The sequence below is a fragment of the Varanus komodoensis genome, unplaced genomic scaffold (genome assembly GCF_004798865.1).
Source record: "Varanus komodoensis strain SLA01 unplaced genomic scaffold, ASM479886v1 scaffold1, whole genome shotgun sequence".
Lineage (NCBI taxonomy): Eukaryota > Metazoa > Chordata > Lepidosauria > Squamata > Varanidae > Varanus > Varanus komodoensis.
Genome location: NW_025335268.1, coordinates 47,555,926 through 47,575,802, shown reverse-complemented (window position 1 = coordinate 47,575,802; position 19,877 = coordinate 47,555,926). Strand labels below are relative to the sequence as shown.

The following is a 19,877-nucleotide window of genomic DNA, read 5'->3' as shown; positions in this document are numbered from 1 at the left end:
AATGATCATGAAAATGATGGCAGCACTGATCGTCATCATGGGTAAGAGCTTCCTCCATGAAGAGGCCACTCTTCAAAATTGGAAGCATCTTGAAGTGAAGATTGCCCATGAGTATGTCTACCCTTTGTCTTTGCCATATGGAGACACGATGCAGAACGCAGCAACAACCATGTTTCCCCGGTGATGACAAAGATAGTGAGATTTGAAAATCCACAGTTAGCCAATATCTTTCTTACAGTCGATTCACTCTGCACCAAATTGTAGATGAACTTTTGTGATTTCTTCATCAGCAAAATGTTACAAAAAAGCAGGTAGTGAAGACATCTTTTGGGAAGTATAGGACTTAAAGTATGTGACAACCTAGATATGTGAAAGACCTCATGTGTGTCCTCACTATGTCTGAAGGCCTTGGGAAGCCAGCTTTTGTAGGAGAGAGAAGGGGAAAGAACCAGATCAGGGAATTAATTCAAAATTAAACTCAAGACTTATAGTGTAAAGTTTAAGTAATGTAATATGCCTCTATTGAAGTGGAGCTTGTATACTCCATAACTTAATTGTGCACAGTCCTCTGAACTTTCATGAAAATATTTGATCAAAAAACCACTGAAGGGGGTTTGTGGCAATTCCATGAGCATTTGAATCTCTTTGCATAGTTTTTCCATATTAAATAGCCAGTAAGGCACATAGCCTCACATGTCACAAAAGGGGATGGCAAACTATGCTGTACGCCAGATCCCAGTGCATGACAGCTGGTGTGAAGTGGTCATTAAAAGTTGGACTAGGATCAAAGAGACCAGGCTGAAGTCCTGAGCAGCTCTGAAGCTCACTGCCTTACTTTAAACTAGTCTCTGTGGATGTTTCCAGAGGAGATTCTTATAGAGCCATTCATTCATGGAAAGTTACAGGGCATTCAGCCAGCAACATCTACTTGGAATTCCCCTGTGTTTTCTTTTCCATTGTGTCTTCCATCTATTTTCTAACTGCAAAAATCTAGGAACAAGAAATTGATGGAGCAGCTGCCAAAGCTGCCCTATTTGTAGGAACACCTTATCTCTCATGATGGAAGTATTGTGAGGATAAAGTGGTGGTGGTGGTGGGAACCATGTACACCTCATTGGAAGAAGGTCATCATTATGATGATGCTATATGCTGGCCATATGTTGCATTAAAACGGCAGGCTTTAACTGGATGCAGCTTCAGCAAAAAAGGAAGGTGGTTGCAATGTATGAAGCTAAATAAAAGCTTCTGTTCCTCCTTTCTTCTTGTGCAACTGGCTTCTTGTGCAACTGGCAAGAAGAAGATTGGGAGCCTGTACATGGCCACTGTCCCTGGAACCAGCAGGGAGCACTGTTAGAGTATCAATTCCTTCTTTTTTGTTCCAGGAAATCAGTGGTGAAGCTCCTACTTTGCATGCAGAGGGTCCCAAGTGCAATATCTGATATCTTCAGGTTGAGCACAAAAGAAAGCCTTCTACTTGAAGCCCCAGAAAGCCCAGCCAGTCAGTGTGACACTCAGATGAATGCAACAAGGGTCTTCCTCAGGCTAACAGGATAATAGGGGAGCTTCAAGCTATGGCTGGAAGTATGAATATTGAGATGGATCTATTGTTGATAATGATGTACTTGCTGTTTTTAGAGTGGCTGCTTATGTATTGCCAGAGGGAGGGAGGGAGCGAGGGAGGGAGGGAGGATAATGCAGCCTGTGAGCTTGCAGAACATTTGCAAGTGCTACTGTGTGTGCATAGATGTAAATTTAGAAATGATTTGAAGAGTTCTTTATCTTTGAATATCAACTTTGGACCAGGCAGTCCTTCAGAGAATTGCCCTCTGACAGCCCATCAAGCGAAGGACTGTGTATAAAGGGCATGTGGCAGCCAAAGTTGTTACAACCAGTGGGGTACCATGTCCACAGTAAGCTGTGGAAAGGCTTCAGGGAAGGGAAGGCAGGGTGAAGGAGAGAGAAGGGAAAAAAGCTGCATGTGCCAACATTCCCCAGTCATCTGTGCATGGGATTGTCCCTTGAAACAACCTTGGCAAGAAAGCATTCATCATGCTCCACCCCCAGGAATTGTTTAATCTGCTACATCAAGGTAATCTCATTGTAAATATCTAGGTATCAGACAGGGAGCTGATCTCATAGACTAGGTACCTGTGCCTATCACACAACTGGGACCACAATGTTTCAAATGAATCCATCAGTGGACAGAATTCATATGACAGTCTTTCCACAGTTAACAGGATAATTTAATCAAAGGTTTTAATTTCTAGATTAAGTTAGCACTCTAAATCCAGAAATTCTGCTACCTTTTATGAATCTTTCAACCAGTCATTTATCAAATAAGTAGCATAAAATATAGAAACATTGATTCTAATGAGGGATGTACAATACGGTGATAAATTGACCTAAAGAAAAAAGAAAGCATGACCTCCAAGCTTGCCAGCAAAGAACGATGAATACAAATCAGATTTGTATCCACAGGGAACGGAAAATAGAATAGCAGAAAATAGCTTGCTATAACTTGTTGAAGTCAATGATAATTACAATTACAACCTTGCCAGTTTTAAAGAGCTCTGCATGAGGCAAAATTCAGCAAGGTAACCAAGCTTAGCATTATGTGCTGTTTTGTGTGGCTACCAATGCTTAACAACACTTGCGTAAAAAAAGAAAGAAAGAAAAAGGGGAAAACAGGACTACAGCAAATATATAAATAAGCTGCAGAGCATGGCTTGAAGTCAAATGAGAAAATGGTGTGGACAACCAGAGACCCTCCTCTTAATAGCTAAACTCCTCTGCATTTTATCAGTTCAGCCTTCTGGCAGAAGGGACCTGGCTTTTCCTCTGTATCCTGCTGGCTGGGAGGAAGAGGTATAAAGGGAAGGGGAGACAGGCAAGAAAGGCAGAAAGGAAGAGAAAAGGTGTGCCCCCGTTCTCTTCTGGCCAGGGCTCAGCCTCCAGTAGATTACACCTAAGAAAATGCACCCCCGCCCCCAAAGAAAAAGAAGGCGACCCACCCCAATCTAGAGTCTAATCAGACCCACTTTTAACAGCATCATACTCCATACCAATGCCTCATTGGCCACTTTACTTCCACTTATGGCTTCTTACATTTCCTCAAGTGCTCAGATGGAGACAGATCGGACATTATATTAACATGCCATACCATTCAGTCCTGTTATGTCAAGCTTAAGTAACACAAACTGTTTCTCTATTTTGCATTATTTTCAAGACACATACAGGAAGCTGAAAGTATTTATACTTTGATCAGGTGCTACTGCATCAAATGACATCAAGAATTAACAGATAAAAGGTGCTGGTCAGATAGTAGCAATTCAGCTTTGATCTGTGCTTTCTCAGTGTTTTGTTACATTATGCCTGACATCAAAACCTTTGCAGATATACATGCCATAAATTTTTCATCATTTGAAGGGTTCAGAGGCACAAGAAGATGATTTATTCCTGAACATTAAAAAGAGTAAATAGGAAAAGAGGATAACATCTCCCATGTTTTCTGTTTTCTGTCAGCATGGCTTGTTTTCTCTGCTGCCTTCAGCATTTCCGTAACCTCTGATGTTAGAGAGCACTCTTGAGCAGAACTGTGATGACATTCAAGGTTTATTTAATACTTTTTGTGCCTGAAAGGATTCAGGAAGGGCAGATACGCATAACCTTTTGCCTATCTCCTTTTTCCCCTTCAGTCTCTGCCCACACTCTCCTTGGACAAAATACAGCTTCCATTTTTCACCTCTTTAAAATATGGCTGAAATGAGAACGTCTTACATGAAAAGAAGCAATCAGTGCAATCCAAAGAACATCATCAATGGGAAACTATATTTCAGATGCTAACAAAGATGGAAGATTTTGAGGTCATAAATTGAGTGCTTTTTTGAGGTCATAAATTTATTATTGTGCAGATTCCTATGAGAATCACTTAATGGATGCCAGGCTGGTAATTAAAAAAACACACTGAAATATGAAAGAACACACAGTGTGGTAGCTGCTAATAAGAAACACAATATTTCTATTATACATTTCTATTTATTCTGAACTTTAATTTCTCTTTTCTGTCTCTATTGTTATTCACATAGCTTTCACACTGCAGAGACAACTTAAGATTCTTAATATTTTTCTTCATTATCATAACAGTGCTGCAAAATAAACTATTTTGTTCCCAGCCTACTAACTGGGAATGGATACTGAGTGCCAGTGACTTGCTCAAGGACAACCACTTATATGTCTATGATATATCTCTCATTTATCAGATAAATCATACATTTCTATATTTCTCTCATGCTGTCTGCTTATTTCTTAATAACAGCAAGTAGCATTATTTTTACTTGTCTGTTTCAATCAGCCACATCTAAATTACTGAAAATAGACATTTAAATCCTGCTATTGTTCTGAAAGTCTTTTCTCTTGCAAATTTTACTTATGTAGAAATCTAAACATTCCATTCCCCAATCCAGGTGCGGACAGAAGAAACCAGTGAGCTTCTGTACTCATGAAGCCAGTGGAGTTTTGGTCAAAAGACATTGAAGGCTCATTGTTTCCCCATCCTTATTCTATCTGGAAAGGCCTTCCATGTTGTAAAAAGAAAGCAAAAAGAGTATGGAATATAGATTATGATACATAATAACAGCATACTATTGTATGTAAAATTTGTTTCCATTTTTAACAAGAATTTACCCAGCTCACCCTTTCTGGATCTAAAGGTACACCCAAAAGCAATCTGCAGTTTAAGTCAAGTTGTACTTTTGAACTTGCTGTACAACTTGCAAAAAAACAAAAAAGTGTTGGAAAAATACGCATAAAGCATGCTTTATTTAATGGAAGAAAAGGAATACAATGTGAAAAGAAAAAAGCTCCCATTCTGATACACATTTGAGTTGGAACAAGTTTTGAGGGAGAATTCAAAGAACCTCAACAAACTCTAGCCTTGCTGATTTCCAGATCCTGATAATGGTATCCCCGTGTTTTTAATTGCATATATACATAGATGGAAAGCCTCAATTGGCCACTATATAGATGGATGTGAGTGATTATCCCATGTGATGACCTGTCTGTGGGCTTTCTCCTTGACAAAACACTTCATATTTAGGATCAAGTAACCAAAAGTGGCCCTAAGAATTAGTCCAGGCTTATAGTGTTTCAGTATACTGTAGGAACATTGAAAAAACGATAAAGGCCAGGTTTTTCATTATTGCATGTGCAAAATACATCTGCCTTGAGAAGGAAGAACTAGAAAAACCTTCTTCCAGTTTGTTGCCTTCCAGATGTTTTAGACTACAATTCCCAGGAATCTTAACTTGGTCACACTGACTGGGTTGATGGGAGTTGAAGTCCAAAACATTGGGAGGGCACCAGGTTGGGAAAGTCTAAACAAGAAGATGAGGAACTATCCCAAGATACATTCTTCAGACATTCAGCAGAAACAGAAAATCTGTAATTGTAACCTGGGGGCAGGTTTATTACCAATATATAGATTGAAAGCTAGATGGAGTCAGTGGGGCAGTGGGTGTGGGCTTGTGTGGACTCCGGGGGATGGTGGAGGACAGGAGAGCTGGAGGAATGTTGTCCATGGGGTCGAGATGGTTCAGGCACGACTCTGCGACTAAACAAAAAATGGATTGAAAACAAGAATATAACCTTGTGCTTCACAGCCCATTTTTCCTTTACACATTATCTAGGCTATTGAAAGAAAGAGGAATATGAATACAGGATAGAGCTGACCTATCACTGGTGGAGCACCGGGCACTGGTTCAGCTTTCCTACACGCAGGACTCCCCTAAGTTGGAAAGCCTGCATGCAGTGGAGTTGGTCCATGGCCCAAGCACCTGGTTGAAGATCCTTCAGCACTTAGGCCAGGGAGCAAATGACATCAAGTGCATATCTAGTCCAGAGCGCCTAATCCTCAGAAAGTTGGGTGCATACAATAGCCCTTGCCCCTGATCTAAGGGCTTTGGAAGCCAAGCAGTTTGCTCCAAGGCTTGGCAAGTGTAAACTCAGCAGAATCATAATTCGAAAAGAAAAAATCAGAGTAGTTTCTGGGTCAGTGCTAAATGTATTATTCACTCCCTCTGTGCATTATTCTTGCTGTCAGGGAAAAGAAGACCCTGGAGTTGGAACGAGATGACAAGAAAATCATAGAGATTCTCAGATGCACTCCAGAGAGTGCACAGATATGTTTTATGCAGAAGATATTTAAATCACAGCAGCTAGCTCCAACACGGGTGCATGGGGATCGCCCATCTTTTACATTATGAAGGCAAATATGATTTCCTTGAGTCCAAGGGGACAGTCCTTTCTGCCTTTAGATTGTGACGTTGTGGACATTTCTGGCATTCGCAAGACAGTGTGAACAGTGAACATACTGCATACCTACTCAAGTATACACACAAGTAATTATATGATATATCTTTTGCAGAAATTCCAGCGATCATTTTTTGTCGGCATTTCAATGGGGCCATTACAGGACCTCTAATGTTCAGTTAATGCGCAGTTCTGCACTGTTCAAAGCATTTTTCACCCAACCCCCCTCAGCTAATTAGGCATGGCAAAATCTAATTCCTGCAAGAAATAACATGGGAATGATACATCAGGAAATCCAATTGGCAGGCTTTCATAATTTAAAGAAGCTTCCTGATTTCATGCTGTGTCTGAAAATGCAGCCTGCCGGAGAAAGGCATCTGGATTGTAATAAAATTATTGTAAAAATGGGAAATCGGTAAGCTTTTTATTTTATGATCACTTTATGAAGTGCCTGATTCAGCACTGCCACAGATTCATTTAATAATGTTATGTATAGTTACTATCATTAACAGTGGATTTTAAAAAGTTAACCAAAAGGATAGATATTCTAAGGATAGAGGCTGTTAAATGACAATGACAAATGTAGTTGCCAGAAGTGGTATATTAAAAAAAATCAAAACAAAACCTAAGATGATATTACAGATCTCCATAGGCTCAAAAATTATACACTGTACACTTAAAGAAGGGTTTTTTCCATTTTCTTAAATGTTCATTTGAATTTATCTTTCTCTATGGCAAATGAAATTTCTCTCAGTCACGCAAATAATGTTCCATATTTTAATCTTCATGATTCAGTGGTTCATGTCAGATTCGACTTTCACTCTCTCGTCTTCAATTACATTGTAGCAGCTAGTACATTAAAATTAAAATGTCTCCCTGTGTGCCTGGAGGCTTCTATGATTTGCTTGTTCCAACTGCAGGTTCTTGACTGCATCCTCTGATTTCCATGACTGAGCTGAAATTTCATGCATATTGTGCTTGCGCAGGCATGTGATAGGAAGCAGACTCTCGGAAGCCTTGCTGCGCAGCCGCTCTTCGACTCATGGCCCAATGTGGTTAACACGATCCTATTGCTAAAAGAACTAAACAAGGCGTTGTAACAACTAGAAAATATGTAATATTTATGCTGAAGGACTTTATTGCACATATTTTCAGAATACTTGCTTATATGAACAATGATTCTGGGATAGAATGGATACTTAAAGCCATACTTAAATGCATCTTAAAGCCACCTCGAGTTCCTTGACAGGGGAATATATATGTATATACGCGTGCAATTTTACACAGACTCCAGTATCCCTATCTCATTTTAGTATATCAAATTAAAAAATTGCCTACAGTTCCAGTTCCAACATTTTTCTATTTCTATGAAATAGAGGTATTCCACACTTTAATGTAAAATCTGTGTTTGAATTTTGTATGTAGTACACTTGTAATATGTACACATGAATACTGTATGTAAGTTACCCCAAAACACACATGTTCCATAACAGTGCAGCACATGCGGCTACCTAGTGCCCATTTTATTATAGAAGCCTCAGTTGAACTTGAGGGGATCAGTCTGAACAGCAAAATATGCTTCTTGTCCAGAAGTCCCACAATGCAACAAACATGAACTAAGCCCTACAAAGAAAGGCTGAAGGAACTGGCTATCTTTAGCTTTGGGGAGAAGAGAATATACCGAAAGGGATATCACACAGAAGGCTGCAAGCAAACCAAGACTGTGGGACATGAAAGAAAGAGCATAATGGACTGGAAGGCAAATTTTGGTTTTCTATTGTAGAAAATGTTCTAATGGTCAGGGCAATGAGACAGTGGAACCAACCACCTGGGAAAATGATGGGCTTTTTATGGCTGGAGGTGTTCAAGTAAACACTAAACAGGGAAGCTTTTGAGTGGATCAAATGGCCCCTTCCAATTCTATGATTTTCTGATTTTATCATGGTTACCATGCATAGTTCCATAGTGTGGTTGCCGTACAGTTGCCCAGTTGGAGCCTGGCTTCCATCTCACGGAGACCTGATGATTCAGCTTAGATATTAATGAGCTGGGCATTTCCTGGGCAGATGCCAGTGGACACAGCGTGCTGTTCTGTCATGCCACAGCCTTGTTACTGAGAACTGTTCAAGAAAGTAAGCAATTTTCCTACCACACAAAGAAAATCGCCACCTTCGGGTTATGCGTCTTACACGAAAGAAAAGCCCACACTGTTTCACCTCTTTTCATAAGCGGCATTTACTTGTGCCAGCAGCTGACTGACACACAGAAGGCCTAAAATGGATGGGCACAGCACACACAGCAGATTGTTTCATGGTCTGCTTTGCTTTGAGATGTTGGCTTCGCTGCAGCTGGACACCAATTATTTATTTTTTTGGGTGGGTGGTGAGCGGTTCCCGCCTCTGTTCCTTTCTTAAATATTATCCTAATGGCCAAGGTAGGGAAAGCTCCTCAACGGGTCGCTGGCAACCTCGAATGGCGATCAAGGTGGGCTAAACACACATGCTTGCTCCTGGCATATCAGCTGGAGGATTTGTGGCCATTTTTGTATCCCCGAACAAGAAATGTAGTGTTGTGACTTTCTGCTGCCCCATGCATTGGCTTGGCTATTGACGATGGTAATTTGTGGGTATTTCAAGCCAGCTGTAAGTCATGGGTTCTTGGCAGGGAAGAAGCTGAGATCACTGTTCTGCTAGGGAGGCAAATGCCAAGGAAGTGGGGGGGGGGGTGACGGGATGGCAGTTTTTAGCCTAGTCAGTTCTGAGTTTTGCAGGGAGCTGGCAAGAAGCATCCTTGAGGGAGGAGTAAGTTTATGCTGGTGCTTTGGGGTGATTGGGGTCACTTTAAAGACTGGTGTGGGTTTTCTCGCCTATTGTTTCTTGTTCTGTTGTTCTTGCCTAAATCTGCAAATGCTCTGTCCTTATAAGGAGGGTGGTAGATGGCATACCATGCGAAGGGGGCTGCTGGAAGTGCTTGCCTGGGTGGGATATGACTCAGTCCTTCTAGAGAGAGAGGGAGTGGGAGAGGGAGATGGAGACTTTCTGGATATTGACTGGGCATCCTTCATGGACTGGAACTGCAGCCTTGGAGCTCAGAAGGGAGGGTTCCTGCTTCCTGCTTCCTGCAGGGCAGCCACGCCTGGCATCCTTGCAAACAAGACGTAGCCATGCCAGTTTGTCATCGAAGGGAAGAGCACTTGTTGTCCATGACAACCCCCTTGAACAACTTCTTGTGGGTGTGCACACTACCCATGCACTGGGATTGGGTGCATGAAACCCCCCTTTTTCAGCTGCTCTGGAACCCATAGGAAGAGTTTGTGATAGTGTGGGTCTCAAGTACTCCTGGGCCTCTGGAGGTCAGTAGATGTGCCCAGTTCATCTCAGGCCAGAAGTAGGAGGACACTGTCTTGCAGTTTGTGCTGGCTGCTCCTCTGCAGCAGATGGGGCTTCCTCTAGGGACAACTGCTGAGAAGGAGCCTGGGAGACTGCTGTGCTTTGGGGGAGGAGGCTGGGTGCTGGCGGCCTGATGCCAGCATCCTCCCCAGTGTCTCTTCTGCTTGAGAGAGTAGGAAGGGACAGAGCAGAGTGTCCTGCTGCAAAGGGCTTTCCTGGCACAGCCCCTGCTTGCAGCTCCCTGGGAACATTGGTAGGGTGGCTTTTGTGCCGCAGAAGTGGGGAGGGGAGCAGGCAACAGTGGGTCTGGCTAGCAGTCCCAAGATGTGTTGTAGGACAGTAAGGAAGGCAGAGTTCCTTCATGGGACACTCCCTTTTCTTAATGCCTGGTGTGCTGTCCCATTTGCAGAAGAGACTTTAAAAGTAGGGGAGAAAGGCTTAGTCCTGAAAATGAAGGCAGGGCAATTCAGAGAACTGCATCTGTGAGAACCACAGTGGGCAGAGAACATGAATAACATGGCTGACTCCAAGGCTGCTGCTTCTTTGCTGCTAGAAAAGAATAACAACAGATGGGCATCTGGATGAAAGCAGAGAAGCCTGTGGGAGCAGAGAGCAGCTTGTAGAGTGAGACAGCCATCGACGTGTCAGTTGCGAGGCAGAGCAGGATAGTAGAGGCTGGATGGCTGGAGTGGCTTCTCCACTTGCCTCTCTTTCCAGGGGACTCTGTGGCAGTTTTATTCCTGGATCACAGAAACTATGACCCTGGATTTAGATGTCTCCACTGTGCTATGGAGAAACCATACAACAAACTGTTGACATCTTCTGGTTTCTAAAGACTACGCATACCACACAATGACCAGGTTCAGATGACATGACAGACAAACCATGGTGAAAAAAATTACTCTGGCTTGTTATGTCATGCAAGTACAATGGAAGTAAGCTTCCTTAAGAACAAAGGAAAAGACCCACTATTGACTCATACACATTCAACAGCAGTGCCTGACACCAAAAGCAAAATTGTACATGTGTATGTAGAAAAACTAGTGCCAAACCTGGAAAATGACCATCAGACAGGAAATGACTGCTAGACCTTCCCAACTGACCTTCTCACTCACATTCTGCCAGGCCCTGTGTGGCCGTGGTTTGGGTACCCATGGCAGAACATGGCACTGCTGAGTACCTGGCAAGACCCAATATGTGCCAGCTCCCAGGTCCCTTGAGCCCGCTCTCTCTTCCCCTAGCGGTCACTCGATGTTACCTTCTAAGTAAGTGGTCATGGGTACAAGAGATAGTGGTGGCAGAAGGTTGGACAGGACCACCAAATGGGCAGCAGCAAGAGGAAAAGGAAGAGGATCTCCTCTGAGAGGAGGGTCCTCGGGGCATCTTGTCCATCTCCCAAACCTCCCACTCTGGACCATAGAGAACCAATGTAGCACATTATGAAAGGAAGCAACTCTGGTGTTCCGTGAGGAAGGGGGCAGTAGCAGCAGGTGCTTTTTATGCTAAGCAACAGCTACCTTCAACGTGATTTTGACACCTGCTGCACAGAACGTCTCAGTATGGCAGAAGGAGCCTGAGAAGAGTCTGGCAGGTGGCGAGAGAACCTGTGAGAGGGGCAGGGGTGTGCCCAGCAACCTGCATTATTGGATTTACAGTCTGAACACCAGCCGCCTTTTCTTGATTTCGGGAGATGCCTGTAAGCCAGTGTCTGCCTCTTAAGAGGTACAGCACCTGTATACTGTGCTTCCTACTTCCTGGTACCCTCTGGCATCCCTGAAAAAGACTGCTGCATTTTGACTGGATGCCAATCCGGTGACAGACAAAGGAGCTGAGTCCCTGAAGGGAACTACGAGTAACATACCAATACATATGGGCGTTATTCACAGCATGCCGATTGATCAGCATTTAATTTTCACGCAGCATATCCTATAGGAGGTGTCTGCTCCTCTGTGTCTGCCTGTGCGCACCCGCGTGTGGCGAGGTGGCGGCTTGCTCATGCGGAAATCATTTTGGACTGGCTCGGAGAAAACGATCTCCATGAGAGCAAGCTGCCGCCTTGCTGCGTGTACCCGCTCCCGCCTCACCTCGCCTTGCCACACGCACGTGCACACGCGCCTCGTGCCCGCACGGCCCACGCCCCCTCCCGGCACCGCCTTGCTGGCCCGCCCTCACCACCAGCACCTTTCAGCTGGTCCCCTGTTGAAAAGGTTTGAGGACCTCTGTGCAATAGGAATTCTTCGGGTGCAGGTACACTGTGCACCTTTGCACCTGGCCATCCTCACCGGATTGTCCGTGGTGTTTGTATTCATGTGCTACCCCGACATCTCTCTATTGACCCCTTGACACCGTTTTAAATGCACTTTCCTGGAAGTGTTCCAAGAAGAAAGCTGGTCTGGCATCTGTGGGGGAATGTTTTCAAGCAAGGTATCCTGCCTCGAGGCAATCGGATGATGCCCAGCATTCCTCCAGGTCACAGGGAGCAGCTTTGTACCGAGGCCATTGCTCTGTCTAGTCCAGTTCTGTATGCACTGGTGGCTGTCCTTGGGTTTCAAGCAGGGCTCTTTCCTAGCCCTACCTGGAGATGTTATGGATGGAACATGGGAGACTGTCCCCACCACTGGGCTGCCGACTTCCCCCACAACTATAGAAGTATTTCTCTTTTACTGGGCATCCATCACTTCCATCATCAAAACATTACAGGTAGACCTTGGATTCCTGGGGGGAACATATCAGATTGTGTACCAAGGATCTCCAACACCCTGTTGGTTTATTCCTAATCTTTTCTTAACAGTTGGAGCAGACATGATTTCAGATGTGTCTTGTGTTGCCAGGACTTATGCTTATCAGGGACTGCAATGTTGTCAGATAAGGCAATACAATGATTTTCACGTATTTTCTAATCTTAGATTTCAACAACAGCTGATGTTTTATTTTTTTTTTTTTAAAGGCCAAATTAATGTATTTAAAAATACAGATCCATAAACACTTTCCTTCTGTGTGGAGGGAGTAAGATAAGGTTTGTAAATCACTTTGCATACTTTGGGGAGTGCTATAAATGGTTGGAAATGAGAGTTGTGAAGCGGGACATCATCAAAGACTGGGATTTGCATTATTACAGGGTAAAGCGGAACAGGGATTAGAGATGAATTTTCATGGGGTAACTAGGATCCAAGACAGATTAGCTGGAAGTAATGTGAGCAAAACCTTATGTTGCTTTGTGCTTTATTGCTAGACCCTTGCAATAAAAATTCTGTCTCTGTATAAACTCCACACCTTTGTCAAATACAAACAAATGAATGGACAAAAATATATTGAATTTAAATCTAGTTATTGAAAGAAGGTTTAATGACCCCCAACTAAAATATAGGTAGGATGCATTGATCATCTGGGGGTTATTTGTGATTCTTCAGAGAGAAAGCGTTTTGATATTGCCTAAAAGAGATGTTCTGGAATATCTGACAAAGTTATTTTTCATGTAATGATATATATGACCTTATATGACTCGTTCAGCTGATTTATTTATAGATACATTTATATCCCACCTCTTTTCCTCTTACAAGGTGTCCAAGATGACGTGCATTGCCCTTCCCCTCACCTTTTTATCCTTACAGCAATCCTATGCGGTAGGTAAGGTGAGACTGAGTGACTGGCCAAAATCAGCCGGTGAGCTTCATGGCTGAGTGGGGACTAGAACCCAGATCTCCTGCATCCCACCCTGAGCACTACACCCCACTGGCTTTCATTGACTGACTGCATGAGGCATCAGTCCGCAGGGTTACCACTGAAATATATCTTCATGGTCTGCTTATGAGTTTCCAAAGGCATTTGGCTGTTGACCATGAGAAATAGCATGCAGGACTAGATGAACCGTGGACCGACATGACAATTTTAATGTTTTTACTAGTGTGTGGTTCATCTAGTTGATACATGGAGAAATTAATCCTTGGCTTAAAAAGAAATGCACACACCTCAGTAGGATGGAAATGATGTGAATTAACTCGTAACTGACACATATGCCTTTAGCTCATTTTCTGAAACAGGAGCTGTGTGGTGTTCTGATAGGCACACAGGTTGTGATGTGATCAAGGTGCTTTCCCCATAATCCAAGTTCCTTTTTTAAACATGGAGCAAGTGATGAATAAACACATACAAGTAGGTGCTGTTAAAAGTAGCCATGAATGGCAGACTGTCATGAGTCAGGACTGCAAGTGATCATTCTCAGAAAGCTCGACTTCTTGTCCTCAGAAGAGCAGCCTCCTGAGTTAACTGCTCAGGGAAAGGGTTTGGTTGCAGAAAGTTGTCACAAAGCATCCATCTCCTCAGGACCAGTTCTCCAGGATGACTCCAGGAACCTGGCTGTTGGCATCCAGAGGAGGATATCTTGCCATTCTCAGGCTTTGAGGACTTCTGCTATGAAGGCATCAGCATGCCACAGCTACTCCCACCGTTTGGCAGAATGAAGCTGCTAAACAAACTAGATCCATTCAGAAGAAAAGGCCCTAGTCTGGCCTATCCAAGCTAAAATCAGCCAAACTCCTACTTAAGGCTCCGTAAGTGCTGCTCATTGGAATAATGTACAGGTAAATTAGTCAGGTTGCCAGCCTTGGCACCATGGGGAACTCTGCCGTGTTGTCTCCTTCCCATTCCTGGAAAACTGACTTGCCCAAACCCTGTAAGACCAACGCATATGGAATCCTGTAACCCAGGCCTTACCCGCATCCAATGATGTTTGGTCCTCCCCATGGCAGAAGCGGGGCACAACATGAACGTCCTGCCTGCAAATGGAGAGAGAAGAAAGACTGACCACTAAGCTGGCATTTGATGCACTGACATGCACAGCTGCCACTTCAGCTGCAGGTCAAGAGGAGGGTAAGTGACCAGCTATGAGCTCCTTTTCATATGAAATTTCTCTTCAACCTGTGACTACTTGCTTCCGCTTTGTACCCAAAAATCAAAATTAATTCATTACTGGGGTTTTGAAAGAGAAATATGTGTTAATATCTGTGCTTCCCATATCATTTGCATACAATAATCCAATATGATTTGATGTCTGAAATATTTTAATTGCAGGTTAGTAACTAGATCAATAGCTAAATCAGAAGGATGACAAGGTACGATCCTCTTTTGCTCCCCTCTGTAATTTAAATCAATTCACTTTGTAGTAAAATGTTCATTAAAGCACCTCTCTATTATCTATATTTCAGATCTTTATTAAAAACCTCCAGCCTACTTGAGGCTCAATGCCCTATATCTGTACTGCTGAAATGTGAAAATTGTGATTCATTGTTATTACAAGAAACTAAGTCATCTCCAACATATGGTGTCCTAGGAATGAATGCCTCCAGAGTGACCTGTTCTTCACAGATCTGCTCAGCACTTCCAAGTTCAAGGCTATGGCTTCCTTAATGGAGTCAATCCATCTCATATTTGGTTTCTCCCTTCCTCTTCTGCCTTTGACTTTCTCTGGCATTATTGCATTCTCTGGTGAGTCTTGCCTTCTTGTGATTTGGCTGAAGTACAACAGCCTCGGTTTTGTCATTTTTTGCTTCCAGGGAAAGTTTGGATTTGATCTGGGATACCCTTGCTTGTCTCTCTTGGTCCAGGGTATCCACAAACGTCTCTCCCGCACTATGTTTTGAATGCATCAATTTTCTTTGTGTCAGCTTTCCTCATTGTCCAGCTTTCACACCAAGAGGTGATTCTGACTTCAAGAGAAGACCCGTGAAAGGCAAGATTCCAGAAACAGCTCTGCGGTTCATGGCTTTGCTGTTGAAATAACTTAGTGTGCTGTCCTTTCCACATTATATTTGTAGGCATTTTCAGATGCTTTACTTCATCAGTGGTGTTACAAAAACAGACTATGAGAAACAGTTCTTAATGGTCTGAGTTGACGACTAAAGTGCATTTTTCTTTACTTTTGTCCCATGTGTAGAGCGCAAACCTAAGATGCTAGGATAATTCTGCATCCAGGATCTCTGTGGGTTTCATTTTGACTTCTTTATCCTCATCCCCTGCTAGACGCTGAACACCCAGTCTCACAGAATGGCAGCAAGTGCTAAACCTTACTTACTCCTGACAGCATGAAAATCAACTGGCCCTGCTCTTTTGCTAGGAAGCCTACTGGTAAATGTAAGGATGTAAGTTTGTTTAAGGAGAAGAAAATAGAAGTTCACATTTCTACAGACTTTGTCCCTAGAGCCTGAGTCCTCACTAGGGTACCCAGAAGCACTGCTGTGACCACAGAGTTACGGTACAGTGTCCACCTGGCAGCTGGCTTCCCTCCAGGCCATATTGCTCACAAAAATGACTACCCTGCAGTTCCAACACCTGATGTGGACCCAGATCTACCTCACTTAGCCTTTGCTGTCTGTATTCACTCTTGCCGTTCTGGAAGAAGGTCTTCAGTATCTGCCATTCAGAATCAAAGAAGATGTCAAATTTAGGGGCATCCGCAGAGATCCTGAGCATCACTAGTGGCTGCAGACAGGATCATGTTGTCCTGCTTTGAGAATGTTCTCCAGAGAAGCTTGTCCAGTGCCAACTTTAATTTCTTTCAGAATCAAGTGAAGACTTAAACAAATGGATCAGACATTCCAGCATGGTGTGAAGCTGGTTTTAACTGTGGGTTTTGCTTTATCTCTTTTTTGTTTTTTGAATTTTTAAAATGGCTTCTTTTGAATTTGATTGTCTGGTAATGGCTGTTGCTTCAGTTGCTCCCACTGATGTTAACATTGTATTTTATTTAATTTGTTTTGACTCTATTGTGTCTATGTCACCCTGGGAGATTGCTAAAGGTGAGCTAATAAATGTACTAACCAAAATGATTAGGGGCAGCTAAAATGTGGGCTGCGTGTTAACCAGAGCAGCTGGGAGTAAACAGTGTTAATGGGTCCAAAGTCAACAGATAAGAATTAAAAAGTAAAACTTAATCTATTTAAGGAAAGGAGAGTTTTCACTGCATTTCAGCTAGGAGGAGAAACAAAACCAGAGTGAAACACATGGCCTCTTGAAATTCTCCACCATCTTTGTGGGCAGAAAAATGGTGTGTGTGTGTGTGGGGGGGCAATTTCACTAAATTCATCCAGGGGGAGGAAAAATTCTCAAACGTTTTTCACAGGACGGTTCATCACTGGCAGTAGAGGTACAGCTTCTCTCATCTTTTTCCTGAGTCTTCCTTGGCTAGTTGGCCCTAGTTTTGCACCCTTGATAAAGTGGTTTTGAGGCTGGCACTGTTATCCCCAGCTTCAGGGAAAAGCGAGATACAGCTCTGCTCTCCAGTTCCTGAAAGTTTCCGCCCTGCCTCCAATAGGCTTCTATTTTTCCCTTTCATTTCAGGGCATTTTATAATTAATTTATTGTGGTGTGTTTGAGCTTACCCTGATCACTGTGAAACAGCGGAGGGAGCTCTGCGTAGTCCTTTTTATTGTATCTCTCCATTGCTGTCTGTGCTTCTTAACCTGGGAAAGTCCTGTGCAAAGAGTTATCTCATGATGTCTTTTGGACTTGCCAAGTCTGTGAAGCTGAGGAAGCTACAGACCTCTGGAAAAATGAAAGTACAATTATAGACAAGACTGGAGTGTATATTCTTCAACCCCCTCTTAAGTAAGGTAAACATAAGAAAGCTCAACCCAATCCATAAGAATTACTCTGAATTTTTAAAATCTTTTCAAAAGCCATTTTTTAAATTTTACCCAGGATTTGTAACTTTTGGCAGGACTGAAAATTATTCTGTTTATTCATTGGGCCAAAGGGGTTAAGGATAAAGTAAATCATTACAAAACAAAACTAGCACATCATAGAGTAGAATGCAAATCTAGGGGTTATCTCATCTAACTTTGTGCCATTTTGCTACATGCCCTGAGCTTTTGTCTCTCTGATGCTTGGTGCAAGACAAGATCCTTAAACAGGAAATTACACAAAGCAGCAACAATAGCAGCTCTCTCTCTCTCTCATCTCCAGTTCTACTCTGTTTGCCTTGTAATACATCAGTCTATTGTTATCTCTAATCATTCTCCTGAAAGGGAAATGGAAGAAAGGAAGCAACTGGTGTTGGCAGGGACCATGCTGGGACAACCCTGCCCTCACTGACCAAACTGCTTGGCTCAGGTGTAAGGCAGGGGTAGGCAACTTGGGAGTTGTAGTCTAAATTATCTGGCAGGTCATACCATCCTTGACTATGCTGATGAAGGGGATGGGAATTGTAGGCCATCATTCCATCATTTACTGAAATACAGGCCTTCTTGTCATAGTTTTCTTCTTTCTGACATTTGAGGCAGGAGATTTCCAGTGACATGGACAACCAAGTAACAATAGAGCAAAAAGACTAGCTACAGTCATGCATAGCCCTAGTGATGCCTTTTCTTCTTTATGTACTTGCAGAAGAATTAATCAGCAGAATAAATCTACCTGATAAAATATAGTGAGACTATAAGTCCCGGCAATCAGAGGACAGCACACCGAAACAAGACATGCTGAAAATCAGAAGTGACTGAAACATAAAAGTAGGTAATAAAGTGCAATCAAATGATGTGGGAGAATTTGACCCATGAGTCAGAAATGAAACAGGAGAATGGCTCAAAGAATTCTTTGAAACTAACAGTCTGTTTGTTGCAAATACACACTTCAGGCAACCAGTGGAATGACTGTACACATGCATATCACCAGCTGGATTTGAATAAAGAAATCAAGTAGACTACATAACTGGAAGTAGAAGATGGAGATATTCTATCCTTGCTGTCAAAACAAGACCTGGAGCAGGTTGTGGTAGTGACCATGAATTCTTAGTAACAAAACTTAAAGCTAAAAAGATTACTAGCGGAAGAATAATGCCAAAATGCAACTTCAGTAACATTCCTGGGGAATTTAAAGTCCAAATACTGAACAGATTTGCAATACTCAATTCAATGACCATGAGCCAGAAGAACTATAGACTTAGACTAGAGACATGATTAGAGAAGAATGTTGAAAGACAGTTCCTGTAATAGAAAGAAAGAAAAAGCCTAGATAGATAACAGTAGAAACATTCACAGTTGCAAAGGCCAGGTGAGGAGCTAAAGGTGACAGGAATAGGATTCAAATCCTGAAGGCAACTTTTCAGTGACTGTCTCATAGATCGTACTATTACAATGGCCAGTGCAAAGAAATACATGAGAACAACAAAAGAGGAAAAAACAAGAGACCTCTTCCAGAAGATTCAAGAAATCAAAGGAAAATTCAAACCTAAATTAGGAATACTGAAAGACCAACAAAGGCTACCTGACCAGGATAAAATAAAGAGAAGGCGGAAACAATATACAAAAGTACTATACAGAAAATGCCAAAAGATAGCAGACTCTTTTGAAGAGGAATCCTATAAGGAAGAACTTGCAATATTAGAAATTGAAGTGAAAGCTGTTTTTGAAATAAAACACCTGGAGCAGACAAGGTACCAATAGAACTATTCCACACTGTAGACACTGAATCAGTCCAGATCCTAACAGGAATGTGTCAACAAATATAGAAAACAAAGCAATGGCCCACTGCTTAGAAACACTCGAAATACATTCCCCCAAGAAAGGAGATGCTACGGAGTACAGTGACTGTAGCACCTTGCATCAATTTTCCATGCAAGCAAAGGGATGTGCAAGGTATTGTGACAAAGACATTTATATGATATGCCACCTACTGACGAACTGATCTTAAACAAGATCTTGGACTGTGCCAAAATGGACAGACTGACTTTGTCTCTGAAGGAGAAAGAGGATACATACTTCTATCAAACCTGGAACTCTTTTTATTGTTGCCTAGAGAAACGGGACTATGCATAGATTTAAATATGTTTACGGATTGCTATTAAAAAGAAAGAGTGTGGGGGGCTGAGCCAGTAGGTCTGATGTTTCTGATGACTGATGTTTTTTTATTTCTTTTTGTTAGTTGGTAGAAAAAATAATAATAAAACTTACTTTAAAAAAAATATGATATAGAGCCAGAAATGCCTGATGTGCAAGCTGGGCTCCAAAAAGGAAGAGGCACTCAATATCATGTCACAAATATACTTTGTTTACTAGAGTGTATGAAAGAATTTCAAAAGATCAGTCTGTGCTTTATAGACTGCAACAAAGCCTTGACTGTTTGGGTCATGAGAAGCTACGAATGGTCCTGAAAGAGAAGGGGAGCCCCAGCACTTGACTGGCTGATCCATGA

At 42.5% G+C, this 19,877-nt stretch overlaps 1 protein-coding gene across 1 annotated transcript in view; it reads left to right on the top strand.

The window, feature by feature from the left end:
- Nucleotides 1–15,137, top strand: part of AKAP7 (A-kinase anchoring protein 7) — a 144,163-nt gene extending 129,026 nt beyond the window's left edge. Inside the window, exon 9 of the transcript XR_006414163.1 lies at nucleotides 15,025–15,137. The gene's annotated coding sequence lies outside the window, so the exon portion shown is untranslated. The remainder of the gene's footprint in view (nucleotides 1–15,024) is intronic.
- The last annotated feature ends 4,740 nt before the right edge of the window (nucleotides 15,138–19,877 follow it).